The sequence below is a fragment of the Capra hircus genome, chromosome 18 (assembly GCF_001704415.2).
Source record: "Capra hircus breed San Clemente chromosome 18, ASM170441v1, whole genome shotgun sequence".
Lineage (NCBI taxonomy): Eukaryota > Metazoa > Chordata > Mammalia > Artiodactyla > Bovidae > Capra > Capra hircus.
In genome coordinates, this window is record NC_030825.1 from 34,165,207 (window position 1) to 34,183,598 (window position 18,392).

An 18,392-nucleotide genomic window follows, 5' to 3' on the forward strand; every position below is an offset into this window, starting at 1 on the left:
TATATCGTTATCTTCTTAGGGCAGACATCATGTCTAGTCCTAGTTTGGACCTCCCGGGGCCAACGCAGGATTTGGTATTTAGAAAGAAGCAAATAAATATTTGTTGCATAAACAAGCACAATTCATTTTCCCAACTTCCTGTCATATACCTCAGAACAATCCTTTCAGATACCCTAGAAAATATTTTCATTGTCTCAGATTTTTCAGTAACTCAGACATCCTGTCCATAACACTTATTAATCATAATAACTTTGAAATAATTTCTCTGTGCAAATATTCAGGGTCTCATCCATAACTAAGTGAAATGTAGTCTAAAATAATCAATCTTTATTTTCTAAACCAAAGACCCTGTAATTAAGGAGTCTATCAATGTGCCAACAACTTGTGGGTCTGAAAATTAATTTTTGTTTGTTAAAGGACCTTAAAGATAATGTAATAGGGGGCCTATGGTGAAATGGATTAATAAATTGCTTGTCTCATCTCACTTGTTCTTTTCTATTTAAATTCCATTGGAAAAGTAGGAAAATGGTGCAGTTTTATTATTATTTTTTTAATTTGACATAATGTATACTTCCCTTCAAATCCAAAGGAATCATTACTCCTGCCAGCTTCCTGTTTACTTGTATTTGACTGTAAATTGTGCGGAAGGAAGAAATGAACACCTGAATGCTTATGTCAGGTGAGACAGATAGGTCATTTCATTTAGTTTCCTGCTGAGTTCATTCACTCAACGAATTTGTATTAAGTGCCTTCTGCATGTCACACACATTGCCATTTCTCTTTTGAGGATGGTAAAAGCTGAGACCCACAGAAGGGGCTTGAGTAGACCCTGGGATTCACAACTAATGACTGGTAGCACCAGGATCTGAATGCAGGTGTGTCTCTCTCCAGGGTTTAAGTCCATTATGTCATACCTTTGGTCCTTAAGCATTTGATTCCAAGCCTCTTGGTTTACTGTTTGATATCTTTTTCTTTGAGGCAGTTGAAAGAAAGCCCAGAGAAGCCGCATTCTTACGAAAAGATCCACTGGACATATTAACTAAGGCATTTCTGTGCTGAAACAGGACTTGGTGAGAATCTCATCCAGCCATTTAATTTGAAAGATAAATGGACATTGACTATCCCCTACAGTCCATTCACTTATTTATTTACTCATGAAGCACCTGCTATGTGAGAAACAGTGCTGAACACTTTTGTTAAAACATGAGCAGGACAGATGTGCTCCTAAGCTCTATGGAACTCAGAACTTTGCTCAGAGGGCAGGATGAGCAAAAGTTGAGCAGGAGTTCTCTGAGCTGTTGTCAGTGTGGGGTTTGTTTGATGACATTACACCAATGAGCCATTTTTCAGACTAACTGGAGATCAGTTGTAGTATTAGGAAACTATCCCTGCCCAAGAAATAACTGAAGAATGTAATGGAGCACCAGTTGGAAAGAATGGAAAACTTTCCATAGAGAAGTGGAACAGAGGTAATAAACAGTTTCCCTGCCCCAAGAAGTCCAGCCTGACTCACCTTCTCGGAATCAGGTGCTGCCTTATACATGCCTTTCAGCACCCTGTGTTTACCTCTACTGAGGCATGCATGCCCTCCCTTGTGGATATAAAGTGAAATGTTTGTTGCCTCCACTAGACTTCCAGTTTTCAAGCTCTGGGACTATATCTTGCTCATCACACATCAGGAACATAGTACCGTCTCAATGCTCATTTGTTGACAGAACGAATGAGTGAGCAAATGAATGAATGAAAGCGCGTGGCACACATTTTGGAGGGAAGCAGGATTCCTTGGCTGTGTTAAGTTACATAACGTGAGCATCAATGAGAATGTCAACAAGGGCCGGGGATTTTATGCAAGAACTTTGATAAAAGAGAGTGGAATGCAGTAAATGTGAAAAGAACAGAGAGGACTAGAGAGAAGCAAATCAACAGAATGTGGGCAGCACTGGGGAAAAGTCCAGATGAAACTTCACTGATACTCTGGCCCCCGTGGCAGTGATTGGATAGTTTCCTGATGGACAGAGAATTAAAAGTTTTTATCAGGAATACAGTCAGCAACCCTTGTAGGTTGTTTTTACAATATTACAGTTGAGATAATAACACAGTAAGCTGTATGTAGTTCTTATCCCAATAGATTTTATCCATTCAATCAATAAATATTTTAAATTGTTTACTACCAGTTAAACACTGATGTATACCAGTTCTTAAGACTAATAGTTTGTTATTTTTGATTTAACATTTTATCACTGTTGCACATGCATGTGATTAAAAGAACTTCTGCAGATACTGGTGGGGATGATCACAACTGGAGCCCAGATGGGACAAAACTAGTGAAATCACCTCCTTTTGGAATATTACCTTTGGACAAAGCTAATACCTTGTCTAACTGCACCAGATGTTACCATTTCTCATTTAATCTTCACATCATTTCTCCCTGAGACAGCCAGATTTATCTTCCAAAGCTCATTTGCATTTTAAAATCAAGGTTTTGTTTCTGATTATAAAAGTGAGATATGTGTACTGTAGAAAAATTTGAAAATGCAGAAAATTCACGACTAAGAGGAAATCGCTCTTCATATGTTGCTTATATTTCTAGGATTTTCCTATTTTTAAAAAATAAACCAAACATCTCAATATAGATCTTACTATCTTTTTATTATTTGCTATATATTTTACATATATATATATAGTATATGAACATCATTCTTCAGTCACTTTGTATAATGATGATAATCAGCTGTGTATAACAATGATAATATACATTTTTAGCATTTCCTACTTAGCTGAAAACTAACTCACCAAAAACTTACTGTTCCTCTAACCCCCACAGCAAGCTGTGAAATAGGTCCTTCTTGTTTATTATGAAATTGTCTTCAATTTACAGATAGAAGAATTGAGGCAGTGAGAGCATAAGTAAGTTTCCCAAGGCCGCACAGCTTGTCAGGCCGTGGAGCCAGAGGAAAACTAGACTACTTAGCTCAGAGCTTACATCTCAACCTCTGGGACCCACTGCCTACCATGTGCAGCAGCCTGCGTTATCCCAGGGCTAAGTTAGCTAGCTTTTGTAAAGGTAAGTTAGTTTTTTGTAGAGGTGAAATATGAGCATAGATTTTTTTTTTTGGTAATAACATTCTTCCATAACATAGGTAACAAAAATCAGCTGTTTTCCCCCCCAAACTTTCCTCAGCCTTATATCTTCTACCCCAAAGCAACTGCTCTCAAATCCTTTGGTTGTCATCATCAAGTATTTACATTCATGTTTCTAAGTAATATGCCCAAGGTCATATATATATATTTTCATTTTTAGATACCATGTATTACTTCCTAGCATGAAGATGATATTCAGTTCTTTTATATCCACTTCCTCTTGTCAAACATTTCATCTTCTTTTTCCTCTCTCTTTTTATTTCAAAAAAAACTTTATATAATATCTTTCCCTATCCATCCAACCCTTAGTCTAATTTTTTTTTTTCAATTTTTGTTGAGTTGGTCAGGTTTCCCAGTAATGAATCCTCACATTTCCTAGAATTCCTAAGTCTGCTCACCAGAATTCCAGGAGCCAAAAAAAGGAAAGGAGGCTTCAGGTGGAGTCTCATCTTTCAGTCTATAGACATCTTTCAGTCTTAATCTCTGTTTATTTGATTTGTTGTCTCATTTAAACCTTCATCCATACCTCATGACCTGGGGCTAGAGTTTCTGGTTGTCTAAGTGTTACATTCACAGTCTTCTACTGAAGTTGGGAAATGGTGGTGACCTTGATCCCATAGCATGGAGGAGCTGACCTCAGCATCTGAGCAACCTTGTATAGTCATTTAAGAAGCCCTCTTTGAGTTCAGTCTTCCAGCTCATTCTTCCTTTAGAGATAGCTGGAGTGTCTGATTTCAGATCGTTTCTCAAAACAGATACCGAGTGGCCTGCTTTGGTTGACGGCCTCAGCTATGTCCCTTCAACGAAATCAGTTTTCACTTTTCATCTGCTTTCTGTGTTTCATTCGTTTTCTTCTTGTATTCTCTCCTTTGTTCTTGTGCTTTTAGACTTTTACTCTCATTCTAGTGAACTGTTTAAGGATCAGAGACAAACCAATCTGTTCAGTCTGCTCTGCTGAGCAGGATGTCCAGAAAGAGGCTCTTGCTGTATTTCACAGATGAGGTGATTAAAGGATGGAGAGTTTGAAGAGCACTGACAGTCATAAAGTAGGTGAGCTAACTTGTGAATTAGGTGCTCATCCCAAGGAAACAGCTAACCTGGGTCCCCATTACTGCAGTGTTTTCTCCAACTTCCTTAGATCTAATCGGCCAACCCCAGCCTTTATTTATTAGTCTACTCTAAACTCTAAAGTCTAAAGAAAGATATATGTGATTTCCAAAGCGTCATTCTCACCCCTCAAATGTGTCTTTAATTTATTTCCTTGAAATCTGAGTAAATAAAATATTGTATGTGAATGATGTAATAGCTTCAGGCCAGAGCTCCTGTGATCCTGCTACAAATCTTGTGTTGGCTGTTTCCATAAAATGCCCCTGCCCATACCTCAAAAACACACATATACTGTCATTAATCTTGAAACCTATGAGTTGTATTTTCATCTCAGACTGATGGATAAATTTGGGGGTAAGTATACATAAAAGGAGGGGCCCCCTGGGTGACCTTTGGCAGTTTCTTCCTCCCATGGAAATATTTTGCAAAGGTTCCTTCCGACCTATCTTAAAGCATTGTTATATGAACCAGAGTGGCTGCTTAAAAAATAAGTTAATGAAAAAAATATTAAGATAATGCTATCAGAGTCAAGAGGGATCATGCTGATTACTTTAGTTGCATTTATGTATTTCTTGGTTAGTCTTTTCTTTCATCTCTATCCTCAGAATTTTATTATAAAATTTTTCAAATATAGAGCAAAGTCAAAAGAATTTTATAGTCAGTATCCACGTGTGAAAGCCGCTCAGTCATGTCTGACTGTTTGCAACCCCATGGACTATACTATCCATGGAATTCTCCAGGCCAGAATACTGGAGTGGGTAGCTTTTGCCTTCTCCAGGGGATCTTCCCAACCCAGGGATCGAACCCAGGTCTCCTGCATTACAGGTGGATTCTTTAACAGCTGAGCCACCAGGGAAGCCCCACCGCATACCTACCACCTAAATTCTGCCATGTAGAGTTTACTTGCTTTGTAAATCACACGTCTATCCATCTGTCTGTCCCTCTATCCATCACTGATCCATCTATTTTTTTTTACACATTTCTAAGTAGATGGTAGACACCTGTACACTCCTCCTGATTGTTTCAGTATGCACATTACTAACTAGAGTTAATATTTATTTACCATTTTTTTCTTTAATAGTTTATATACAATGAAATGCAAAACTCTGAAGTATGTATTCACTGAGATTTTACAAATGTGTTTCCTTTTTGGTCTTTTATTTTCTTTTGTGGTCCTTGCATTTATCTAATTCAATAGATGTTTATCAAACATGCCTTTCTTGTGCCAAACATCAACAATGACACATATTAATATGATGTATGCAAGACAGAGAAGACAGTGGCTAATTCTCACAGTGGAAATCTGGGAGAGAAGAGTTTCAGACAACATTTATCAGTGAAGAAACCCATAACAAAAACACAAGAAATTAAAAAAATATATTTGGATGGCAGGTGGAAATTAGTTGCTTTTTATAGCTTGAGCCTAGTCAGTATATGCATATGTGGTAGGGGGGTAGATAAGAGGCCTGATTTTTTTGAATCAGAAATTTAAAACTACATGTATTAAACAAATCAGAAAAAAATGGGGTGCTTTGTACTATGCACTGAGCTCAAAAGAAAGCCTGTACTTCCTCACTTGGTCACTCCAAAACCCAAAACGACAACTTGACAACTCAGATTTTAGTCTGTTTTATTTCATTGGTAAACTGCTAAAATTCAGCTTTAATATATGTTTGATGGCTGGCAGACTACAAATTTGCTTCCAAAATGCCTTAATATAAATATGTTTGGGGAAAACAACTGAGTGATTATTCTAAATGTGAAAAGATCACTATGTAAAATGCTTCATTACTTAAATTGAACTATAAATGAATTTGCTGCAAGCTGGTGAAAAAGGAGAAATGTGACTTTTCAAGAAAAAACTTAAAATAGTAAGAAAAAATAAGCTCTCTTTAGTGAATTTATGAGTTTGGATGTGACAGGGTACCAACCTCATTATCATTTATTCATTGACCCAACGTGCTTTGTTGATAGATCCCTGAGAGGCTATGTGTATGTCCCTAAGCAAGGCAACATTTTCTTGACTATCCAGTTAATTTTCTGACCCCTGTGCCACTGTCCTCATTCAGGATCTCATTTCAGGCAGCACCCTATATCTTGCCTTCCTGCATCACAACTATCCATCCAACCTGAATGACTTGCCAAAATGCAAACCTATTCATTCGTTCCTTTAAAAACAAATCAGGGAGCATTTATCATACATCTTCAGCTCCTAACACGTCTTAACATCTTCTGTGGTAATGACTGCTGTTGTGCTGCTACAAAATACGTATAAAAGGAAAACAAACTTTTTGAAAGAAGAACTGAGTTTTTTCCATTTTGCTTTAATCTTGAAGTCTTAAGACAGTTGCCATACAGAATAGGTGATCAATGAATGTTTCTTACCTTGAGTTCTGTTATTCAGTCTAATTTGATTCACAGAATGAGGGAGCTTGATGAAGACAGAGTTGTCTGGAGGAAGGCTTTTAGATCATGAAGGATGGATGAAACCAGAATTGAGGCCAGGAAGTCACAGATGGAGAGAATTGCACATAGGCAAAGAAACAGAGACAGGCATGAGCCTGGTGCCTTTGAGATCTGTAAGACCGATGTCCTTTGGACACTGCTGTACTTTGTTTTACATTCTTCCTTTCTTTCCAACCAAAGTTCTAGGTTTGGGTTGTTTGTTTTAGCTTTTATTTACTTTTGGTTGTCCTGGGTCTGCCTTGCTGCACGCGAGCTTTCTCTAGTTTTGGTGTGTCGGCTTCTCATCATGGTGGCTTCTCTTGTTGCAGAGCATGGGCTCAGGGTGAGAGCTTCAGCAGTTGCAGCTCATGGGCTTGAGAGCAGAGGCTCCGTAGCTGTGGCACACAGGCTAGTTGCCTCACAGCATGTGGGGGGATCTTCACAGACCAGGGATCAAACCCGCGTCCCCTGCATTGACAGGTGGATTCTTAACTACTGGATCACCAGGGAAGTCCCCAGAGTTCCAGTTTTCACTTCATTCTTTTCTCTTCTGATACTGCAACAAGGAAAAGAGGAAGAAATTTAAGATAAACTGGCCGGTAGGAACTTCCATCAAATATACCCATCCACTCATCCATTAATCCATCCATTTTCCTCAAACTTCCATCAGATTACTTACCCATCTAGTCAGCCTCATATGAAGCAACCTATTCCAAGCAACCCATCCAAAAGAGCAGTGGAGACCTATCAGAAAGGACTGAAAATGACATCTGGCAAGAAGTGAATTGAGAAAGGGAGAGTAAAATTAGTCAGACAATAAATGTTTGGGAGAAAGAGATCAGGCCAGGCAGTAAATTAATCTACCAGAATCAGTGGCAGTGTGCCTGTTGAGGAATTTGTAGGTAGCTATAACTCATTCCAGATTATCCTCCATACAGTGAGAAAGACAAGAATTCTAGCTCTATTAAACACCTCTGCCAACACATAGTCTTCCTACTTCTTGTCCAGGCAATACTGATTTCCAGAGACCATACTTTACCTAGGAACAGAACACATCATTAAAATGGACCACCCAGACCCATCACAGGAATAATGAGCCTATTGTTCACCTGGAAGATAGCGCTCAGGCAGTCAGTCCCCTTCTAGATGTTCCTTGCCTAAAGAGAACTGCTTTGCTCAACTGAGGCATCCTGTTTCTAAAGTCTAGTTGACGCAGAGATGTAAAGGCCCATCTCTCCATCACACCTGGGGATAACTCTAAAAGGCATCCAGGTTTCAGAGTTCCTTATGAAGCTAACTGAATCCTTTTGGAGACCACACTGCACCTGACTTCTCTGTCTGCTCCCAGTTCTACTCCCTTCTCTATCCTTCCACAGTTGTTAATCCCCAAAATATTCCATAATAAATTCTTACAACATTAATCTTCATCTCAGGCAACTAAGCCTAGAGTAAAAATGAAGTCAGACAGGCGAGTTATCCAGGGGAAGCTCAGACAGATGCAGGTGATCTACGGAGACCCCATAGTTCCATCCTGCCCATGCAGGAAGTGATTCTTGGTTCTCTGAGGCCACCACAGGGGAAGCTCAGACAGAGGCAGGTGATCTACGGAGACCCCATAGTCCCATCCTGCCCATGCAGGAAGTGATTCTGGGTTCTCTGAGGCCGCCACAGTGGAAGCCATACTAGGAAAGAGCTTCACTTATGGCTGATTTGCAAGGAATGACCAAGGATAGGCTGATCTAGTGTCTTCAGTTTACTGATGAGGAAACTCAGGACCATAGGAAATCCACTGATCAGGGAGGACAACGTATCCTGCCTTTGGTTTTATGGTCTTTCAATGTATCTTTTCATTTCTTGTGGAGTAAGTAGGTAGGAGTGACTACTGGGATTACAGGAATATGGGGGAGTCTGAGAATTGAGTGACACTGAGGTCTCCCTGCTTTTATCAGTAGGGGATTAGCAAAGCCAGTTCTCCCTATTGTTCTCTTAAGCTGAGTGACGTAGGAAGTTAGCTACTTTTTCTACATATTTAGGTCATAGTCTTAACACACACTGTGGTCTGCTACCTGTTCATCCATGTAGCCTTGTATCTGTGTATCCATCCTTCCACTCATCATTTTGCAAGTCGTCTAGATATGAAGGTGGGCAGTGGCCTGAATTAACATCTATCTTTTCTTTTTATCACATTTCTCATATGCTTTTCTCCTCAAAGTTTGTTAGGTTATTTTATATAAGTTACTGACAAATACTAACAATATAGAGACTGGATCCAGGGCTTCCAATCCAGAGGTTCTGTACAAGTAAATAAATGTATTAAATCAAAGACAGAAATAGAAATAAGTAGTTTAAAAGAGGAGGGTTTGATTTTTTTTTTTAAATAGTGCAATATTTTTATATACAGACGGAAGTAGAAGGTGGGACATATTATAAGTCACTATTACTTTTGGGATTAAAAATTGTAAACTTTGTTCATTATCCAGTGTAAGCCAACAATTATTACTGAAGATTCTGAAAATACAATGGTGCTGTGAAATATTAAATAGAGAAAGGGAAGATTGGAGGTGAAAAGTCAGCTAAGGAGACTGTCAGAATGTTTAGAAAAGAAGCCATGGCAAACTGCAGAGAAAATGGAAAGGGGAGAATGAATATTAAAGGCTGCTGAAAAAAAATAAATAAAAAATAAAGGCTGCTGAAAAAAAATAAATAAAAAATAAAGGCCACTGAAATACTGAATTTAAAGGAGGTGGAGTGGTTGAGTGAGAAGACTCTGGATTTTGATGTCTGGCAGATAGGGGGTTTATGACATAGGTGTATTATTTTTGGTATAAACTTAACATCTAAATCACATTTTCCTTAAGGGAAGGGTACATATGACCCAATTCATATGTGGGTTCTGGTAGTCTGCAAGTGCTAATTCTAAATCTATGATTCGGAAGACGAAGTGGTGGAACCACTTCCAGGTTGCTCCCTTAGTTGATTGGGTTTGTGGAGGTGGCTTTTCCTGAAATGAGGAGACTAAGACGACCAATGTGTTGGCTCAGGCTGCCCTAATAAAATACCACAACAGTCTTCAGCAGCAGAGTTTGATTCTCATGATTGTGGAGGCAAGGCAGTTCTAGATCGAGGTGCTTGGTGAGTTCCCTCTTCCTGGCTTGAAGTGCTGCTTCCTTGATGTGTCCTTCTTCCCACCACAGAGAGAGTGAGAGCGAGTCTCTCTTCCTCTTTGTAAATGACACTGCTCATATCATGGGACTCCACCACCCTCATGACCTCCTCTAAACCTAATCACTCCGGGGAGGCCCCCCCTCGAAATACCACCACATCGAGGGTTAGGGCTTCAGCTGATGAATTGTAGGCAGACACAGACAGACATTCAGTTCATAACAGTCAGGACTGAGAAATTGCAATTCAGCTTCAGATAGATTGGTTTAGAGTTGCTCTCACAGTACCCAGATGGAGATTGGGCACGTGTGTGTGGATTAGAGAGGCAACATTTGACTAATGAGACAGATTTAGAAGATGCTCCAAAGAGATAAATGGAACCATGAGAATTGACAAGAGAGGCAGAATAAAAAGATATGTGTCCCAAATACTGATTGTTGTGAGACAATAAATATAGCTTGGGAAACTGGATGGGAAGGTGCAAGAAAGGAATATAATGTGTCTTCAGGGATACATTAATAGAACTGACAACATGAATCACGAAGAAACACACAGGTCAGAGAAAGAATGTATAAAAAGAAAGATGTGTAAGTGTGTGTGGGAGTATAGAGGTGTGGGGCTACATACTGCATTTCCAAGAGCAGTCTCACATGGAACACCAGTCCCATGAATTCACTCCCTGAAAGAAAGGTTATGTGGAAGGATACTTAGGAGATTGTTTCAAGCTCTGACAGATTCTTAGAGGTTCATAAAGTAAATCACTTCATTAAAGACTCTCAGAAATTGAGCAGTAGAGCAAGTCATTTTGCTCAGCATTTCAGAAATGTATTTGAATAACAGACTCAGTTAGCATTTTCCTACTCAAATATCTTTAATCAAATTAGTGCTCTTCAGGACAGAGTTTGGTGAATATTCACCGCATGATGAAACCTCTCTAAGAGCCTGAGAAGAGACCAAAGCATTGGCAGGGACATCAAGGGAAACAATTAGAATGAATTGGTAGGAGGTTCAATGAGATCGTGAGTGACGGAGTTAATGAAAGAGAAGCATGAGAGGCAAATATAAGCTTTTTTATTGGAGGAAAAAAAGGGGGATAATTTGTAGCATGCTGTGCTAAAGTACGTTTTTTTGTTTTCACTTTTTACTTTGAAGTAATCATTGACTAACAGGAAGTTTTAAAAGATTGTTTGGGAAGTTCCCATGTATCCTTTGCACAGTTTCCCCCAGTGATGACATCTTCTTTGACTATATAAAATAGTGATACTAGGAAATTGTCATTGGTACAAGTCACAGGGCTTATTCAGGTTGTGCTAATTATATGCACTGATTTGTATTAATATATGTTGTTGTTATTTAGTCTTTAAGTTGTGTCCAACTCTTTGGGACCCCATAGACTATAGAGCACCAGGCTCCTCTGTCCAAGGGATTCTCCAGGCAAGAATACTGGAGTAGGTTGCCATTTCCTTCTCTAGGGGGTTCCCAAGATCAAACCCCTGTCTCCTGCATGGCAGGTGGTTGCTTTACCACTGAGCCACCGGGGAAGCTGGTATGTGTTTATAGTTATATACAGTTTTGTCACATGTTAATTTTATTGCCACCGCCACAATTAAATCAAGATAAAGCCTTGTTCAATCATCACAAGTCTTCTTTTCATTATTCCATTGTGACCACACCCACCAACTCTCCACCACAGTAAGGTCTAGCAACTACTGTCTGCTCTCTCTCTCTCCAGTTTGATTATTTCAAGAATAATATATAAATGGAATTGTACAGTATTTGATGTTTTGAGATTGTCTTCTTTTCACTCAGCACAATTACCTTGAGATCTGCTAAGTTGGGTGTGTATCAGTAATTCCTGTCTTTTTCATTGCTGCATAGTATTTAATGGTATAGATGTACCACACGTAGCTTACCAGTTTACCTGTTGAAGAATATTTGAGTTGTTTAGAAGTTTTGCCTGTAGTGAATAAAGTTTCTGTGAACACTTATGTACAGGTCTGTGTGTGAACATCAGTTTTCCTTTCCTTAGGATAAATACCAGAGTGTGATTCCTGGGTTACATGACAGTTGCATACTCAGTTTTATAGGACGCTGCCAAACTCTTTTCCAGAGTGGTGGTACTATTTTGCATTCCCATCAGAAATGTGTGAGTGGTTCAGTTGCTCTTCATTGTTGCCAGCATTTGGTGTCTTCTCTACTTTTTATTTGTTGTTTTGATGGACATGTAATGATATTATGGTTTTAATTTGCATTTCCATAATAGCTAATGATGTTGAGCATCTTTTCATGTATTCATTTGCCATGAATGTATCCTCTTTGGTGAAATGTCTTTCCACGTCTTTTGTACATTTTCTAACTGAATACTTTGTTGTTGTTTTTTCTGTCGAGTATCAAGCGTTCTTTTTATATTCTACTAATAGAAATTACTCCTTTGCCAGATATGTGGTTTGCAAATATTTTATCCTGGCCTGGAGCTCCTCTTTTCTTCCATCAGGGTTTTCATTGGGCAAATTTAGAAAATCTGATGAGGTCCAATTTATTGTATTTTCCTTTTGTGGTTCATGCTTTTAATGTCAAGTCTAAAGTTGTTTTGTCTAGCCCTTGATCCTGATGATTTTATCCTGTCTTTATTTTTTTCTACAAATTTTATTGTTTTAAATATTTAAGTTTGCAAGTTATTTTGAGTTAATTTTTGTGTAAGTTTTGAGTTCAGTTTTAGGTCAAGTTTCCTTTTATTTTGCCTATGGATGTCCAGTTGCTCCAGTACCATTTTTTTTGAAAAGGCTCTCCTTTTGTGTCTTTGTCAAACATCAGTTGGGTGTATTTACATGGGTCTATATCTAGGTTCTCTATTCTGTCCATTGCTCTGTGACTTTCCCTCTGCCAATACCACACTGTCTCAGTTACTGAATCTGTATAGTAGCCCTTAACATCAGATAGAGTGACTCCTTTGTTCTTCTTTTTCAAAATATTTTACTTGTTCTCATCCTTTGCTTTTTTCATATAAACATTAGAATAAGTTTGTCTATGTCTACAAAGAAATCGTGCTGGGATTTTGATAGGAATTTCATAAGCAGAACTTAGGGATAAATTTGGAGAGGACTGACCTCTTTATTGTGTTGACTCTTCAAGGGACTACTTTTAAATATTGTGTTTTGAATAGGGAATTTTCAGCAATTTCAGGGTAAGGAATTAAAAAGTGGAAATGCATCATGTTGAAGTGGAGTCATTGAGGAAAAAGAGAGTTGAGGATCAGGGCTCAGAAAATAGGGCTTGATTGCATACCACAGATCCCCAAGCCAACATAAACTGGAGGAAAGAGAACCCCAGAGAGTTCTTCAGTGATGAGCAATGAGAAAGAGGAAGCCACACCCCTAACCTTAAATCTAGTTCTCTAGATCAAAGGGTGACATAAATCCATCTGGGAGACTGCATCCAGTTTTCACCTCCAGCCCAGCAAGAAGAGAAGATAAGGATTACTCTGGGGACCCAGGTGAACCAGGCTCCGCAATACAGAAGCAGCATCTCTGAGAGAGAGAATGGTACAGGGGAGGAGAGGAAGCCACAGGGAGGCCTCCTAATGGAGGAATGAAAGCTTTGGGGGTGGCCTCAGGACCGGTTCTGTACCTCTTCTCTTCTGGGATTCTGTCTGAAGCCCTTCCTCTCTGATGCAGGTTGGTACCATCTATCCAGCTGGGTCTGGATCTCTCCAGCTGCCTGTCTTTCCTGCCCAAGTTGATCTGCACCCAGTGCTGAGTGATCAAGTGTCTAGCATGACCTCTCCTCAGTCTTGTACATGTTTTTCCTATGTAACAGTTTGCATCTATACTAACCCAATCCTGCCCTACACAAGCTGCTTGGCTTGTTGTATTAATTACTGATAGATGGATAAGAATACATTCGTTCATTAGAGTAACATGCTGAAGAGTTGTGCCCGTGGTGGCTGAAATAGGGAGATACTGATGCAATATACAACAGGCCTGCTGTAGCCACAGGTTCTGCATTAGCAGATTCAACAAACTGAAGATCAAAATTTCCAGAAATCTCCAAAAAGTAGAACTTGAATTTCCATACACAGGAAACTATTAACATAGCATTTACATTGTATTTATGGCTATTTGCATGGTGCTTCCATTGTATTAGGTATCATGAGTAACCTAGAGATGATTTAAAGGATACACGAGGATGTATCTAGGTTATTTGATATTTTGTATAAGGGATTTAAGCATCTGCAGATAGGAGCAGGAAATGGCAACCCACTCCAGTATTCTTGCTTAGAGAATCCTGTGAACAGAGGAGCCTGGTGGGCTGCTGTCCATGAGGTCGCACAGAGTCAGACACGACTGAAGCAACTTAGCAGTAGCAGCAGATTCAGGGTTCAGGGGGTGGGGGGCGGTCCTGGAAACAACCCCCTGCAGATACCCAAGGACAACTTTATGGTGAAAGTACATACTTTTATTGTTTTGTTGTTTGTTTTTTTCTTTTATACCCTCTGCTCTATTTATATATGAGTCAAAACCCCCATGAAATTAAAAGATGCTTGCTCTTTGGGAGGAAAGCTGTGACAAACGTAGACAGTATATTAAAAAGCAGAGATACCACTTTGCCAACAAAGGTTCATCTGATCAAAGCTATGGTTTTTCCAGTAGTTATGTATGGATGTGAGAGGTGAACCATAAAAAAGACTGAGCACCAAAGAATTGATGCTTTCAAACTGTGGTGTTAGAGAAGACTCTTGAGAGTCCCTTGGACAACAAGGTGATCAAACCAGTCAATCCTAAAAGAGATCAGTCCTGAATATTCATTGGAAGGACAGATGCTGAAGCTAAAGCTCTATTACTTTGGCCAACTGATGCAAAGCACTGACTCATTGGAAAAGACCCTGATGCTGGGAAGGATTGAGGGCAAGAGGAGAAGGGAGAGACAGAGGATGAGATGGTTGGATAGCATCACGGGATCAATGGACAGGAGTCTGAGCCGTCTCCTGGAGATAGTGAAAAACAGGAAAGCCTGGCAGTTGGTGGGCTCCATGGGGTTGCAAAGAGTCGGCCACAACTAAGAGACTGAACAAGAACAAAAAGCAACATCACATACTTGGAACGGACCCAGTAGATCACCTTCTGATCTGGTGAAAACTTACAGCTCCTGACAGCAAGCTTGGGGCCTTTTGCTTTAGACCAAATAAAAATTACTTAGAAGCAAGTCCTGAAATCCTCAAAAAGGATCAGTGGGGAAAGAAACAGGAGCAGCGCTGGAGGGATTTTCCACTTCTGCCAGTCATCCCGAAAGCCCAACCCCCTCAGCCACTGAGGGACCATACGCATCCTTGGCTTGGGTCTCCCCAGTCCTCTGCTCCCTCCCAGCCTCACCCCTGTCCCAGCATTCTTCCCTCAGAGCACCTCTCACGGGGCAGGTCATAGTCTGTGGCTTTCAGACCTTAGTCTCCAAAGAGCTTCCGAAGCAGCTGGAAGATCTCATGTGGATGGTGAATGTTCACACTGAAACCCACGGGGGGAAAAAAATAAATAAAACGAAAGCATGGGAGAAAAAGGGTCAGTGAAAATAAACATCTTCCCTGGAAGACATCCCACAGCTGTGTGCTGATGCAGCACAGTGCCAAGAGTTGGGAGCTTCCCAAATGTGCAGTTCTGGGTAGGAAGGAGAAAAGTCAGCTTCTACCCATGCGTCCCCACCCCGCACGGTGGCCACGATCCAGAGGTCAGAGAGGACTTCCCTAGGCATTGAGATTTGTCGAAGGAACTGCCTTCAAAGATGGGGCGTCCCTAAGGCAAGTCTGTGGTTTGGCCATGGAAGCCAGAATTGGACAACGTGATGGGGTTCTAGGTTAGGAAGGTATGTATCTGAATCATGGTTCTACTACAACTCACTGATGACTATGGTCAAATCACATGACCTCTTAAATCCTCAATATCCCAATCTCTGAAATGGAGTGTCATAAAGTTAACCGTGATGTTACCTTGACAAGATAAGAAACTCTGCATATGAAGAACTTGATAGTGTCTGTCTCATACCAGACCCAGATGATGACCTTGTTGTCATAGTTCAGTCCCCAACGTTCAGTGGTCTCCTGCCACTTTGTACCACGTAAATGTTCACAGAAGAGCAGGCTTATTTCCAATGGATGTTTATAGGCATTATTAACCAAGACAGGGAGGGACACCTGGTATCTGGCAGGAAATCAGATAAAAATACTTGCCATTTAAAGTTTGCAAATAAATCTCTGTGGGATAATAACAATGATAGTAATAATTATGTTGTTGTCAGTAGCAAGGTGGTACTTCACAATACTTGTCATACTGCCCAGAATTTTCATTTTCAAAGAGAGATTATCAGAATAGATTTGCCAATAGTGATTATAATGTACTTAGAAACAAGCCAGCTTCTGCCTCAGTGATTCCATCGACAGCTCCCTAGAATATATGTAGACAGCTCCCTACTTCACCTCGAAAAGACGGATGGCGTCCAAGGATGACAAGCATAACCTATGCTCACCTTCAGCCCTACCCATCCTAATGTGGGGACAGTTTGCAGCTTGGCATTACTCTGGAAATAAAGATCCCCCCCCCATAAAAGAGGGAATAAGTTGGGCTCTGACATTCAGGAATCATTAAGAAGAATCTTAAATCTTAGAAGAGGTGAAATTTAAGAGAACTGCCAGACTAAGGGTTTCCCAGGTGGCGCTAGGGGTAAAGAACCTGTTTGCCAATGCAGGAGACATAAGAGATTCAGGTTGGATCCCAGGGAACATCCCCTGGAGGAGGGCATGGCAACCCACTTCTTGCCTGGACAAAATCCCATGGACAGAGGAGCCTGGCAGTCTACAGTCCACGGGGTCACAAAGAACTGGACATGACTGAGCGACTGAGGTGGGAAGTGGTAGGGAATTATGACTGGCAGCTAGTGACCCCAAGTGAGATTCATAGGGATATGGTTCTAATAAACCAGTCCTGTAAGGGTGAGTCATTTTGGAAGGTCTTTAACCCAGACATTGGGGCTCAGAGAGTAACACCGTGAGCCTGGTATTGGACCCAGAGCATAAATCGAAATGTCTCCTCTCACGTCTCTGGTTTCTAACTAGGGTTTAAAAGTGTCAGCCTTTTAGGCAATGAGAACAAACACCATGAGCTCAGGTAGGGATCCAGAGACACCCCTTGTGGATCTGCTACTTCCTTCAAAGGTTAAGTGAAATTGACAATTTAACACATATTCTTCAAGACCTACAATGCAGTCTAAAACTCAAGAACTATCTAAGGCATTAAAATTCCTGGGGGTATCTTGATTCTACACTACCAGGGTGATGTTGGGCAAACAACCTCATCTTCCTATATCAAGTTCCTCAGCTGTAATATGGGCTAATACTGCAACCCCTAAAGGATTTTGTGAAGAGTCAATGAATGCATTAATCAATCCAGACAAGGACCAAGGAGGCATTCAGTAAGTTATATAGACAAAAGTGCTCTCTTCCCCTGTAAGTATGTAGATGACCCCATTTTTAAAACCACTTCAGAGACTTCCCTTGTTGTCCAGTGTCTAAGACTTTGTGCTCCCAGTCAGGGGGTTGGGGTTTGATCCCTGGTCCGGGAACTAGACCCACACGCCACAGCTAAAGATTCCTTATGCCACAGTGAAGATCGGAGATCCCGTGTGCGGCAACTAAGACCCGGTGCAGCCAACTAAATAAATATTAAGAAAATAAATTCTCAGGCCTCAAAATTTTAAAAAATAAAATCACTTCAAAACATAATATTTTATGGAGGGAGCATGGTTATTGACCCAGTCTTATAATAATGGATATTACTATAGCTTTCATTTTTGTCTTTCCAAACAGTGCTAAAATGATCACTCATGTACTCATACCTTTATACCTTTAAGAAAATATTTCCGATTAATTCCTCGAAGTGTAGCACACCTATTATTTATTATCCATTTGTCCTCTAGTGGCTTTTGAGTCTTAGTAGTTGAGTGAAAGTTGTCTAAGTGGAGAAAGATGTGTTTGTAAGAGGAACGACTGCCTTGAAGAAAATTTTCTAGATCCTAGAAGCAGTGCATGTAAAATTTACATGACAAACCGCATGAGTAAAGGAAGGGTTCAGTCCCTGTCTGAACCCTAGAGTGGGGAATATGAGGTGGGCAGGGTTGATGACCAGGAAGGAGATCAAGAGGGAATCTAAACTTCATTCACCCTCAGGTGCTAATGACTTGTAAGCTCTTAAAGAGTCATGTACTACCAAGTGACAAGGCTAAATAGAGCAGCAGCTGTCCACTAGAGAAGGGTTTCCCCGAGGCATGAATTAAAACCACAGATGACTGTTCAGGGTAGTATGAACACACAACAATAAATATTGTTTTTGTTTAGTCATTAAATTGTGTCTGATTCTTTTGCAACCCCATGGTCTTTAGCCTTCCAGGCTCCTCTGTCCATGGGATTTTGTAGGCAAAAGTACTAGAGTGGGTTGCTGTTTCCTTCTCCAGGGGATCTTCCCAACCCAGGGATTGAACCTGGGTCTCCTGCGTCT